The sequence below is a fragment of the Podarcis melisellensis genome (assembly GCF_964234715.1).
Source record: "Podarcis melisellensis genome assembly, chromosome: 13".
Taxonomy (NCBI): Eukaryota; Metazoa; Chordata; class Lepidosauria; order Squamata; family Lacertidae; genus Podarcis; species Podarcis melisellensis.
Genome location: NC_138545.1, coordinates 39,394,549 through 39,408,151, shown reverse-complemented (window position 1 = coordinate 39,408,151; position 13,603 = coordinate 39,394,549).

The following is a 13,603-nucleotide window of genomic DNA, read 5'->3' as shown; positions in this document are numbered from 1 at the left end:
AACAACACTCCAATCCAGCAAGTCATCCTCAGCTATGACCTGCCATTCCTGAACATAGACAGGATTTATGTTGGGGGGGGGCATAACCTCAGTTAGATAAGTATTTTTTATTGATTTTTATTGATTTAGGGGGGCACCTTCTCCCTGCCCCCCCCGGCTATGCCCATGCCACCATTGAAAGCCAGCATAAAGTGGTAAAGTTGTAACGGTCCTTTTAAAAAATCCAAGAGCCATCCTAATTTCTGTAAGAAATCGGGTCCCACCATATTGCGGTGAGACCTGGAAACCGACACCCTGTGTTGTGGGTGGGTACGATTGGTCAGCCACAACACCCAATTGGTAGGTCCCTCGTAGCTGGGTGCAATCTGGCCAATGGGACACAGTCCAAACGGCTCAAGGGATCTATTTATGCTCATGCATGTGACCCAGAGTTTCCTCTTTCGGCGCATGCATTTGGAAGACCTCTCCCTTCTTTTAGGGCTTTGCGCTTGACCTTGCTATGCCGTCGTGTGTCGTCTGTCATTGGGACAGGGGCATGGCAGGAATTTCCCCACTTGGCTGATTGGCTGTTGCCATTTGGGTTTCGCTTGCCACTTAGCAAATCGTCATAACTTGTAAGGTTGCGGATAGGCTCTGGTTCAGGTGATAGGGCTGGGGGAACGCTCTCGCTCTCGCCATCTGTTATGCACTGAGTTGAATAGGATCCGAAATGCAGCAGTCTGATTGGTCCTAAAACAATAGGATTCAGAATGCGGCAGTCTGATTGGTCCTAGAACAATGCAGCAGTATGATTGGTCCGCAGGAGCCACCCAATCCAGCTCCAGGTGGAAGTGAATCCACAACCTGATTGGCCTACAGGAGAATCCCGGAATTAGCCAACCACGTGCAGCCCATTGTGTAAATAATGTATATAAAGCAGATATTGTGGGAGAACTTCCATTCCTCCTCACCACTATGAGCTGAATAAAGAGCATGAAATCCACTCTCGACTCCGAGTATATTTCACCATCCCTATGTGAAGGGTATTCCGTTAAAGGAATCCAAGGACTTGATGGTTTGGTCAACCCCTGAGAGGGGGTTGTGCCCATGCCTGAGTCCAGGGGGACATTTGGGTGGTGGAGTTAGCCTGTTCCCGGCTTTCCGCTTATCCAGGTGTTCACTCTTGGCTGACCTGTGCTGGACCCCTGGATCAGCGCTACCTGTGTGGCAGGGAGCTAGTCGAACCAGAGCTTATGCAACCAATCACTTTCTGTAATCAATAAAGTTGTGGCCTAAATTCTGCTAAAAACCAAAATTTGAGTCAAGTGTGAATTTATTTAGGGGGTTGGTTTCTGGGTCTGAACACACAAGAGAGTTCACTCAGAGTCTTGCTGAGAAGGCCTCTTTCAAGCTCTCACCAACCTGAATTTCTTCACCAGTCGGCACTACCTCAGACCCACTGATGCTGATCTAAGGCAGAATGATTTTATTTTATTTTTTGGCCATCTTTAAACTCGTGACCTGAAGGCCATGAGTTTGGGGTTTTCCAGTGCCATTTTTTGGCTCCTGGCCTATGGGTCATATTTGCAGCCATATTTCAAAGTCCTGATCTATGGGCCAGGTTTTCAGCCTTTGTTTTTTTTTCTTGAGCTTCTAACAGCGGGTCACATTTTTGGCCATTTTCCAGCTCTTGACCTAGGTGCCATGTTTTCAGCCATTTTTGTTCCCCTGACCTGTGTGAGTCACTTCTTGGAAAATGAGCGAAAACGTGAGCCACAGGTCAGAACTCCAAAAAAGTAATAATGAGCGGAAACAGGACCTGAGGGCGAGGATGGCATGAAAATAAGAAATTTTGGAGGGGAGACACCACATTTTGTCCTTGCTCAGGGTGCCATATTACCAAAGTCTGCCCTTGCCTTTGTACTTTTCTTTCTGCCAATTACAGTCACATGAATGGACAGCCAAAAGCCTACTGGACATGCCCTATGCATCATATCCTTGTCACATGTGTCACCAACTTTTGTGAGTTGTAAGGGGAAAAACATGTCTACCTGTGTAAGTTCCAGGCATGAATTACGCTACAACCCCAACTTTCTAGGACTCTGAACAGGGCCAGATTTAGGTTTGAGGAGGCCCTAAGCTACTGAAGGTAATGGGGCCCTTTATATGTCCAGCTGTCCTTTGCCAACAACAAATTATCGCTGTTTTTGTGTGTTGAATATATGCTATATGGTCATTTATGGATCTAATTGGTATCTAAAGCCATTTGCACCTAACAAAATATGTATTTTATCAAAGTAATTTATATAGAAATGAGCAAACCAGTGATATTTTAGGGAGCAGGCTAGCAGGCGGGGCCAATTACTTATATCATAGGATCCTACACAACACAAAACACTGTTGCTGTATGTAGGTTTTATTTTATTTGTTTTTTATCTTATACTTTGGAAATGTACATCCAGTTTCCCCCCGCTTTAATTTTGTTGGGGGCCCGCAAGAGAGTGGGGCCCTAAGCTATAGCTTGTTTAGCCTATACATAAATCCGGCACTGGCTCTGAACCGCACATAAAACCTATATGAGCTGAGGAAGAGCATGGGACAAAGTTCATTTCTGAACACATGGTAGGTGATGGAGCTGATGACGGGCATGTGAGGGACACCTGAAGATGGCTACTGTGGTTCTTTCTCCCTGGGACATTGCTGCTTCACAAAGGCGGAGAGGCCACATCTGGTAAGATTTAACAAACATGTTGTCTTTGTTTCTTCCAATGGACCACATGATGCAAAGGGATCATTATTATCTCCCCTGTCATTATCAAGTCTGCTTCTGATTAGACCTCCAAAGATTTGCAGAGAGCAACGTCAAAAGCCTAAAGGCGTTTATGAAAACCCTCTATGCCACTCCAAATGCTAGAACAGAAGACGAGGCAGCGTTCATTAGCTCGGTGCTAATTTTTCTCTTGAGTGTTTAAGGCAGACCACTACTGATGCTGCTCCTAATACTTTTTGGTGGAATCAGGGGAGCTGCTGTTTAGGGAAAGGGTTTTTTCCTCCTATGGCAGTGTTGGTGATGTTAATATTCTTGCTGCTACGAATGGTGAGCCAGTCACATGTCAATCACTGCACCATCAGTGATCTTCTCTACATCCCACACAAGTACTACCAGCCAGGTGACCTTATCATTGGTGGACTTGCTTCTCATCTTCTGTCCTCTCTTGACCATGAAACCTTCAAAGAATGCCAGGCCATCTATCAGATTCTTAGTCTCTTGTAAGGAATTTGTTTTTCTTTCTTACTCTACCCCCTCCTTTTTAAAAGAGTTTTTAATGCTTTATTGAGATTAAAAAGAAATAACAAGCATAAAAGTTAATGGCAAAAAATAAGTGAAACTATTTGTTACATCATTTCGTTATACAGTATTCTTAGATTTCTAACGACTTTCCGTCACCACATTGTGTATTTACCACTTAATCTAGCACACTGTTAATCTTCATTTACTTTTTATTGATTTTAATCCGTATTACTGTTTTTCATGATTATTCATCCTATCACAGAACTTACACAGAACTGTCACTGATGTCATATTGTCAAAATATTCAATAAGGTATTTTTTTATACATGTCCCATTTCCTAATAAATGCCTGGTCAGTATCACCTCTCAATTTGCCTGTCATTTTTGCCAACTCAGCGTACTCAAATAACTTTGTTTGCCACTCCAGCTTTGTTGAGATTTCCTCTCCTTTCCAATTTGTGGCAATTAGTATTCTTGTGGCAACTGTAGCATACAAGTTTTTTTTGTTTTGTTGCATTTTCAGGTATATCTGGGCCAAGTATCCTCAGGAGAAAAGCCTCCAGGTTTTTTTTAAAGAAGGATACCTTAAACATTCTTTTAAGCTCATTGTAAATAACACTCCAAAATCCCTTAATTTTGTTACACATCCACCACATGTGCAACATTGAGCCTTCCGCCTCCGCACACCTCCAACACATATTTGAAATATTCTTACACATTTTTGATAATTTCAGTGGTGTCAGGTACCAACGGAATTGCATCTTCATAAAGTTTTCTTTTAGAGTGTAACATGCGGTGAATTTCATATTAACCTTCCATAAATTTCCCCAGGCACTCATTGGAATGTTGTAGCCAAAGTCTTGGGCCCATTTGATCATTACAGATTTAACCTCCTCCTCCTTGACTTCCCAGTAAAGGAGGAGTCGGTACATTTTTTTCCATTCCCCCCCCCAATTGCCAGGTGATATTAATGCCTAACAACATCTGCTCAAAAGTAAGTCCCATTGATTTCAGTGATAAAGGGAGGGGTGTGAAATATTTCCTTCCAAAAAGATTCAGATCAGTCTTAAGAGTTTTCTCCTCCAAGTGCCATTCCCCTTTCATCATTTTTTAAATGAGAGAGAGAGTGTATATCTATATTAAATTTTCTGTTTTACAATTTAGAATATTCATTTAACCAACCTTAAGACATCAATGACTTCCCTTCTTCTCCTTCCATGGTTCATTTTGCATAACATAAATCCCTGCATATTTTAAATGAGCCAAGCCATTCAGTATTCCATTATTCCATCCATCAAAACTAATTTACACTGTTGAATTTATCTCAATGCTGCCAACTTTTTCAAGTGTACACAATTCTGCCCCCCCATATATTCAATAAACATTTTCCAATCTTCTTTAAATGTATGTTCTTTTTGCTCTCTAATTCTGTATGTTAGATCCGCAAGCTGATATTCCATCAGTTTAAGTTGTCATTCTTTTTCAGTTGGGACCTCGCTCGTTTTCCATTTTTGGGCTAACAATTTTTTTAGCTTAAATGAAAGTTTTAACATTTAAAAGGATCAAAGACTGTTGATGAATCTCCAATGTCCGATGAAGTCAGGTCTGTAGGAACGAAGCAGATTTTCTAGGATCCAGCTCAAAAACAGAGATCAGTCTGCCAAGTGAGATTGCTTCCAGCTGTCCTGCTCATTGAGTATTCATCCAGATTGGTTTGCACAAATTTTGCAGGAAAGTTAGATGATGTTGACTAGGCATTTTCACCATTTCAAAGATTTTTTTTCCTTGTGGTGTGATAGCAGCTCAATATATCTGAATATATGCTATAATAGTGACTCTGGAAGCACCCAAAAATGTGAGGTTGTGTTCACAGTGATGTGCTGTCCTCTCCCATCTCTACCCCACTTTTTAAGGCAGTGCTTAAAAGAGAGGCAGTGTCGCAGTACACAGCCTACCTAACCTGGAAATCTAAGACTCCCGGTGCAATTGTATACATGCCTACTCTGTAGTAAGTCCTATTGAGTTTAACAATAAATGAGCATAGGTCTGCAGCCTAAGGGGCAGAGCTGATACAATGGATTTAATTGTTTTATGCTGCTCTGATTTTGTGAAGTGCCTCGGAAGACTGTGCTCTGAAAGAGGGGCTAAAAATATAACAATGAATGAGTGAATAAAAGCCGTCGCACAGGTGATGCATTCTAGGAAAGGCATGGGGCTTTGCTATTGCTGTTTTCATTGTTTTCGTTTTAATCTGTTCATAAGATGCTTTTAGGGATGCGGGTGGCGCTGTGGTCTAAACCACTGAGCCTCTTGGGCTTGCCGATCAGAAGGTTGGCAGTTTGAATCCCTGCAATGGGGTGAGCTCCCGTTGCTCGGTCCCAGCTCCTGCCAACCAACAGTCTGAAAGCACGTCAAGTGCAAGTAGATAAATAGGTACCGCTCCAGCGGGAAGGTAAATGGCGTTTCTGTGCGCTGCTCTGGTTTGCCAGAAGCAGCTTAGTCATGCTGGCCACATGACCTGGAAGCTGTCTGAAGACAAATGCTGGCTCCTTCGGCCTATAGAGCGAGATGAGCACCGCAACCCCAGAGTTGTTCGCGACCGGACTTAACGGTCAGGGGTCCCTTTACCTTTACTTTTAAGATGCTTTTATGTCTTTTAAAATCAAAAGGCATAGATTATAAATTTCCTTAAAAACAGAAATGAATGTTTCACAGCATATCTCCCTGGTGTCTTTCTTTCTTTCTTTCTTTCTTTCTTTCTTTCTTTCTTTCTTTCTTTCTTTCTTTCTTTCTTTCTTTCTTTCTTTCTTTCTTTCTGTAATTTTTATTAATTTTCCAATAACAATAATCCAATAATAGCCTCATTATAACAATGCCAAATTATAATACAATTCCTAATACAAATAATTCAAATACCAAATTATATAATTTAGGTGCCCCCCCCCCCGCATGCTAGAATTGATGGTTTGGTGATATAGTTTGTTTCTGCGTTCCAAAATCTTATTGATTTTAATGACATTCCCATCATAATAGTAATCCCTTCTACAACAGCTGCAATATTTATAACTTCTATTCTTGTTGACACATTAAGTAATTTATAAGACTACAAGTGAATAGCTCATACTGTATCATTCTTCCTGTGTGTGACATTTATCCTGCCCATGATGCTTCTTTCTGTCCTTGTATGTCAATCTTTCCCCGGTTGTTGCTGCAATCCGTCATGCCTTGAGCGGAGCTGATAATCCCAATGTTTCTCCAAAATTTTTCCCTCACTCAGTCCCATCCTCTTTGTTTTTGCAACTTTAACAATACAGTGGTACCTCTGGTTACGAACTTAATTCGTTCTGGAGGTTCGTTCTTAACCTGAAACCGTTCTTAACCTGAGGTAACACTTTAGCTAATGGGGGTCTCATGCTGCCGCTGCGCCGTCGTCATGCAATTTCTGTTCTCATCCTGAGGTAAAGTTCTTAACCCGAGGTACTACTTCCGGGTTAGCAGAGTCTGTAACCTGAAGTGTTTGTAACCCAGGGTACCACTGTAGCTGCAAAAATAACTCTATCACATTCAGGCTGCGGGTGGCACTGCGGGTTAAACCACAGAGCCTAGGACTTGCCAAACAGAAGGTCGGTGGTTCAAATCCCCGTGACGGGGTGAGCTCCCGTTGCTCAGTCCCTGCTCCTGCCAACCTAGCAGTTCGAAAGCACGTCAAAGTGCAAGTAGATAAATAGGTACTGCTCCGTCGGGAAGGTAAATGGCGTTTCCGTGCGCTGCTCTGGTTTGCCAGAAGTGGCTTAGTCATGCTGGCCACATGACCCAGAAGCTGTACGCCGGCTCCTTCAGCCAATAAAGCGAGATGAGTGCCGCAACCCCAGAGTCGGCCATGACTGGACCTAATGGTCAGGGGTCCCTTTACCTTTACCTAGCAGTATAACAGTAGATGTATTATTTTAATTGCAGGCTCGTTCCAAAGAACTACCAGCATGTTCTGGCCTTGGTGTTTGCAGTCAATGAGGTCAATGAGAACCCTCAGATATTGCCCAATGTCACATTGGGATTCCACATCCATGACAGCTACTTCAGTGAAAGGATGACCTACTGGGCCACTCTGGACATACTCTCCACACCCTATAGATTTGTACCCAACTACCAGTGTGGCATACAGAAAAATCTGATGGCAATCATTGGGGGACTTGACTTTGAAACTTCCCTCCACATGGCAGCCATCTTAACAGGCTACAAGATTCCCCAGGTAAGAAACAAACATGGTGGCTTCATAACTCATCCTTACTTACTTGTTCTCTTGAGTAAGTTTCATATTTCAGAAGGATATAAGCCTGATATTGCATTCAGTGATGAACTTGAGGAGGAGAGAGAATGCATTATAAATGCCTTATTGATTTGTTAATCATGTAATATGAGTTATGCTGTAATTGTGATGTTATTTTTTAGTTGCTTATTTGTTAATATTGTGATTGTTTTAATAATAATAATACGTTTATTATTTATACCCTGCCCATCTGGCTGGGTTTCCCCAGCCACTCTGAGCAGCTTACAGCATACAGGGCTGCCTTCAGATGTCTTCTAAAAGTTATATTTACCTCTAAAGCTTTATAGTTCTTTATCTCCTTGACATCTGAAGGGAGGGCATTCCACAAGGAGGGCGCCACTACCAAGAAGGCCTTCTGCCTTGTTCCCAGGAACTTCACTTATCGCAGTGAGGGAAACACCAGAAGACCCTCAGAGGAGGACCTCAGTGTCTAGGCTGAATGATGGGGGTGGAGATGCTCCTTCAGGTATACAGGGCCGAGGCCATTTAGGGCTTTAAAGGTCAGCACCAACTCCTTGAATTGTGCTCGGATACATACTGGGAGCCAGTGAAGATCTTTCAGGACCAGTGTTATATAGTCTCGGTGGCCACTCCCAGTCACCAGTCTAGCTGCTGCATTCTGGATTAGTTGTAGTTTCCGAGTCATCTTCAAAGGTAGCCTCGTGTAGAGCGCATTGCAGTAGTCCAAGCGGGAGATTATTGATGATTTCTTTTTTTTTTAATAAAATATTTATTAAGGTTTTCAATATGGATACATAAATGACACATAGTACAACATATGTCATAACATATTTTCACAACTTCTTTGGACTTCCTCACGTCTCCCGCTCCCATTTTCATCATTAAAAAATTTTTTACCAGCAATTTGTCATCTTGTTTGCATTTTTATGTCCCACAAACTTAATTTATAGTCTAATAGTTCTCCAAAAGGTTTATATTTTCTCAATCTCACTTGTCTTCCTAATTCTATCTAGTTTAGTGGTGCTCAATTATTTATGATTTAGCAACCTACTTAGCATTCAGCCAAATTACAATGTTTTTGTAAATAAATCTTGAATTTCTTCCAGTCTTCTTCCGTCCTTTCCTCTCCCAGGTCTCGGATTCTGCCAGTCATCTCGGCCAGTTCCATATAGTCCATCAGTTGCATCTGCCAATCTTCCAGTGTGGGAAAATCTTGAGTTTTCCAGTGCTTCGCTAGGAGTATCCTTGCTGCTGCTGTTGCATACATAAAAAATGTTCGGTCCTTCTTTACCACCCCTTGGCTGACAATACCCAGAAGAAAGGCCTCTGGTTTCTTAGTGAAGGTATACTTAAATACCTTTTTCAGTTCATTATATATCATTTCCCAGAAAGCCTTCACTTTAGGGCAGGTCCACCAGAGGTGAAAGAATGTTCCTTCACTTTCTTTACATTTCCAACATTTATTATCAGATAGGTGGTATATTTTTGCAAGTTTGACTGGGGTCATGTACCATCTATAAATCATTTTCATTACATTTTCTTTCAAAGCATTACATGCAGTAAAGTTCAACCCAGTAGTTGATGATTTCTTAATTATTTATACTGTACCTGTGACGGTCTATTATGTTATTTCTATTTATTGTTTGTAAGCTGCTTTGGGATTCATTTGAACGGAAAACAGCATATAAATACAATAAATACAAATCAATCTTACACTCAACCTCTGAGTGTGTATCAGAAGATATGACTGGAGTTTTATGCACTTCAAACTGTCTATGCATTGTGTATGTATGCAAAATAGCTTGTATGCCAATTCTATATGGAGTGAAACAAAGTTCAGGGGTGCATATTGCTCACCAGTTCCTTTAATTACTTTGGACAGTGGACAGTGTCCACTGGACAGTGTGGGGACTTGTAGGAGAGGTGGGTCCCAAACACAAGTAGTTGGTCATTGCTTTCCAAGCAGGATCAATTATTCAACTGCATTTATATTAAAAAAACTATTTATTTCCTTGTTTCGCCATTGCTATCCAATGTTTCTACTGCATTACTGTAATGGGAAATAAGTGTCCGTTTCCTCCTAGCTCACTTATGGCTCCTTTGCCCCAGAGGATGCTGGTCCAAGACAATCCACTCCCTTCTACCGGATGGTGCCCAATGAAGCCCATCAGTACACGGGGATTGTTGAGTTACTTCTGCACTTTGGATGGATGTGGGTTGGGTTGCTCGCTGCGGATAGTGAGAGTGGAGAGAAGTTTATGGAAATCCTGCAAACTCTGCTTTTCCAGAGAGGCATTTGCCTTCTGAACACGGAGCACAGTCATAGCAGCAGAATTTCTCCCCTTCCTTCTTTTTTCTCCTGGTACCAGGAGAAAAAACACAGAGGAACACAGAGGAACTTTTTTCTCCTGGTACAAAACACAGAGGAACTGTGAGAAGATGGAGACCACTTGATCCCTTGCAGCCCAGAAAATGGAGTTCAGGTTCTCCAAATGTCCATTATTCCCCCTGTGCTAAACATTTCCTTATGGTTAATTAAAATTCACAGGTGCCACCCCTCTCTCAATGCAACAAAATTTGCCCTTCTGGTACCAGGAGAAAAAAGAAGGAAGGGGAGAAATTCTGCTGCTATGACTGTGCTCCGTGTTCAGAAGGCAAGATTTCATACCAGAAAGGTAGGAGATAGTAGGTCGCTTCCCGATAACTCAGATTTCCTGTGAAGGGTCTGTGTCGGTGTGAAAGGTGTCACAGTTGCTCCTATTGATGTAGTTCTGATTTCCATAGTAATTGAAGTTGCAGCATTGCACCAGCAGAGGACAGGCCTCCTGGTGTCCAGACCCATCTCCTTACTGTCCAGGCTAGTGACTGTGAGATCATTGTCTGGGGGAGGGGGGGTCCGAACCCTTTCTCCCCATGCTAGTCACTCCTGTGTCTGAAAAGGATTGTCTCTTGCATATCCAACTGGTAAGTCCCATACTGGCAGGAGGATGCATACCTACTCTCAAGTTGCACCCTTAAAGGGAATCCTTTCTTCTTTTCAGACATGAATGACTGTGTCGGATGCTCAGAAGATAACTATCCAAACAGGAACCGAACACAATGCATTCCAAAGTTCATCAGCTTCTTGACTTTGGAAGAACCGCTTGGGATGAGCTTAGCGTTTGGCTCCGTATTCTCCTCTTTGCTCACCATATTGTCCCTCACCATCTTTATGAAGCATCAGGACACACCGATTGTCAGGGCCAATAATCGGGACCTCACCTACCTTCTCCTCCTGTCTCTCCTTCTCTGTTTCCTCTGCCCCCTCATTTTCCTCAGCCGACCAGACAGAGTGACCTGCCTTGTCCGACAAATGGCTTTTGGTGTGGTTTTCACAGTGACTGTTTCTTGTGTGTTGGCCAAAACCATCACTGTTGTTCTGGCATTCATGGCCACCAAACCAGGATCCAGAATGAGGAAATGGGTGGGGAAAAGACTGGCAGGCGCCATTGTGTTGACTTGTACTATTATCCAAGCTGGTATTTGCACTGTGTGGCTGGGAACCTCTCCCCCATTCCCCCATTTTGACAAGCACTCTGTGAGGGGAGAAATTATTCTGGAATGTAATGAAGGGTCAGCTGCCATGTTTTACTGTGTCTTGGGCTACATGGGCCTCCTGGCCATTGTCAGTTTTGTTGTAGCATTTTTAGCTCGGAAACTGCCTGACAGCTTCAATGAGGCCAAATTCATCACCTTCAGCATGTTGTTATTTTGTAGTGTTTGGATCTCCTTTGTTCCAGTCTACCTGAGCTCCAAGGGAAAACACATGGTGGCTGTGGAGATCTTCTCCATCTTGGTCTCCAGTGCTGGTTTACTGGGTTCCATCTTTTTCCCCAAATGCTACATTATCATATTGAGGCCTGATCTGAATAACAAACAGCAGTTAATAAAGAAGAAATAGCAAAATATCCTGTTGTCACTCTTTTCTGTTACCCCAGAACATGGGTAATGAATTTGTTGCCGACTCCTTGATATAATTTCATTTTATTTGTTCATTGAACTTGCTATCTGCATAAAAAAAAATCAGATGGTTCTCCCCCACCCCGAGATGTGGTCCCCACCTTTGGGAGCCCAAAGGCACAATTGGAAAACTGAGGAACTCTTGTGGACACAAAAAACCACCAATTTCACAGAAGAAAGTGTGGAGATGCCCAGAAACTCCACCTCCATCCTTTCTTGTAACTTGAATCCATTGGTTTGGGTCCTACTCTCTGTAGAAAGAGACAAGCTTGCTGCATCTTCCATCTGACAGCCCTTGAGATATTTGAAGATGAGTATCATATCTCCTCCCAGTCCCCTTTTTCCAGGCTAAACATACAGCTCCCTCAACCATTGCTCATAAGGCTTGGTTTCCCACCCATCATCTTCCTGGTCGCCCTCTTCTGCACATGTTCAGCACACATTTTACCAGCTTCCTCATGAAAATATCTTGGGGGACTTTGAGAAAAGCCAGACTGAACTCAAAATAGACTATGACCACAGCATTCTCTTGTTCCACCACATTTGTAATGCGGTAAAAAGAAAATAAATGACATTGGTCTGGTATGAGAAGAACAGGCCCAGGACAGAACCCAGGACAGCCCAGGCATATCTGTGGCATCAGGAGATAATATCCCTATGCTACGAGGAGAAAATGAAAAGGAGGGAAATACCCCTCTTCCCAGAGAGAGTGACAGATGCCACATATACCTATTCTGAACTCAGAATTGTGCTGCATCCTTGGAATCCGAGAGTCAGGGCCGAGCTCACAATCCCCTTTGTGTCTCAAACTCTGCTCTTGAATGCACTTTCCTCTTCACAAAGCAGCATGTGAGAAAAGAGGGTTTAGCTGAAATCACAAGGGTAGTCATTGCACTGGGCACAGTTTTTTCCAGGGCACATTTTGCTCCTCACACCACCCATGCCAGCCCGGTTCTGCTTTGCAAGTCCGATCCCACATCATCCCACCCCCTCAAAGCAGCGTGGGGCTGGCAGGGCGCCAGGAGGATGTAATGGGCATGTGTCCTCCCTCCTGCGTCCTCCTCATGTCACTCATCCAGCCTCTCACAGATGCTTTAGTTGTGATCCCTGCATTCCAGGGGGTGGAGCTTGATGACCTTTTGGGGCTCCTTCCAATTCTACAATTATTTGTTTATTTAGGTGAATATATATGGGCCCTAAAAAGGCCTGCAGACATGGCCCAATGGACCGTATGTCCATCATCACAGTCATGGCTTGAAGTCACTCAGAATCTGCTCACAATTGTTCCTTTCCAGTGGCTAGAATTCATCTTGGCCCCATGGGTTTACCTGTCCCATGCCTGGCCTCACATAACATCAGCTGATGGACATGTGAATGTGGTTTGGACCATGAGCCCAATGGAGAGGCTTGGTTGTCCTAACTGCTGCAGGTCAGAGGTCCTTGTTGATTCCCAGCTAGGAGCTTTCTCTACCTGTGTAGATTCTCTTGAGTGATTGACAACTTTTAGGGTTCTGGATTGCGTAAGAAAGTACAGTAAGTAGAGAAAGCTGCAGATTCTCTCTTCTGAGAACACAGTAGGTGATGAAACTGGCAGCAGGGATGCAATGGAGGGGAAGGGGCAACAGGCTTATTCCTGCTCCCCCCTCATTACAATGCCTTGAAAACACTTGAAGGAGGCTGCTGAGGGATTATTCTGTCTGGATCATTGTCTCTGCTACTTCCAATGGACCAGCTGAGGCAAAGGGATCATTATTCTCTCCCCAGTTATTATCAATTACATGGTAATAATCTGCTTCTGATTAGACCTCCATAGACTTCCAGGAATTCAGTCTAAAAAGAATTAAATCCTCTCTGCCATCCCCAGCAAATGCTAAGGTGCTGCCGACTCGTTTAGTGAGCTTTCCCCTGGAGTTGGATCCTAGGTCTTGGGAATTTAGCTGGTGCATTCGGAGAGTGCCATTTAAAGCAAGCTGCTGTTTCTAATGCCAATGCTGATTAGATGTAAACAGGGAAATCTCAGTCTAGGAAAGTGCATTGTTCCTAGT